Raw genomic sequence first — 872 nt, 5'->3', positions numbered from 1 at the left:
TCGCCTTAGCAATATATGTTAATTTTAGCATGAGATGAATTCATATATTTTGCAGTGGGGAATATCTAGGAGGCAGGCTTTCATCTTGCCAGTAGTGGGTTTTTTCAGGAGGTGGAGACTACTGAGCGCTTTGTACTTCCTAAAAACAGAACGGGGGTGAGAATGGCTGAGAGAACATTTTTTATTTAGGCAGAGCCTCTAAACAGAATTAACTAATCACAGATTCATAACCGAGCTGACCCACGTTTGCTGTTGCCACGGGTCAGTGAGCACAAAGCCCTGGCTAACAAACACCTTGAGCCCAAGTCTCTTCTGCATTAGCCTAGCTTAAAAGCATTTTTCTCTGTGTTACGTTAGTGTGAAATTAGGACTGCTGCAATGGCATGTGGCACCTAGGGTCGAGGATGCTTTGGTAGAGGCACAGAGGAGATGCAGTGCAGGAGTAAGGATTCTATGATTCCGTGACTCTATTCTATGATGCCTTGTATGTAAGACTGCTCCTGCAATCTGAATTTGGGGTGGGTTGTTGCTGGGAGTAACGCTGAAGTCTCTGTTCGGGTCCCGCCAGCTCTGGCACTGCAGCACACGCTGCTGAGCTGCCCGGCTCCCCCTGGTTTGTGGCAGCGTGTTGTGGAGCAGTTCTTTGGTGTGTTGGGGCCTCGGGCAGCCAGGTCCCTCTTGATGCTTCCAATGTGGCACCAAGGGCACCACTATAGTTGTTTCAACTTGGAAACACACTGCAGCACAGCAGGCTGCTTTCTGAAAACAGAATCCTCTGATCTGTGAAATTATCAGCAGTGAGACTGCAGAACAGAACACAGATATTAGTTTATTTTCTTCTGTTTTTTGGGTTTTTTTTTTGTGGCTGTTTT

This window comes from Meleagris gallopavo, chromosome 13 (assembly GCF_000146605.3).
Source record: "Meleagris gallopavo isolate NT-WF06-2002-E0010 breed Aviagen turkey brand Nicholas breeding stock chromosome 13, Turkey_5.1, whole genome shotgun sequence".
NCBI classification, from domain to species: Eukaryota; Metazoa; Chordata; class Aves; order Galliformes; family Phasianidae; genus Meleagris; species Meleagris gallopavo.
The sequence above is the reverse complement of the archived record's forward strand: the minus strand, read 5'-3'. Positions refer to the sequence as shown.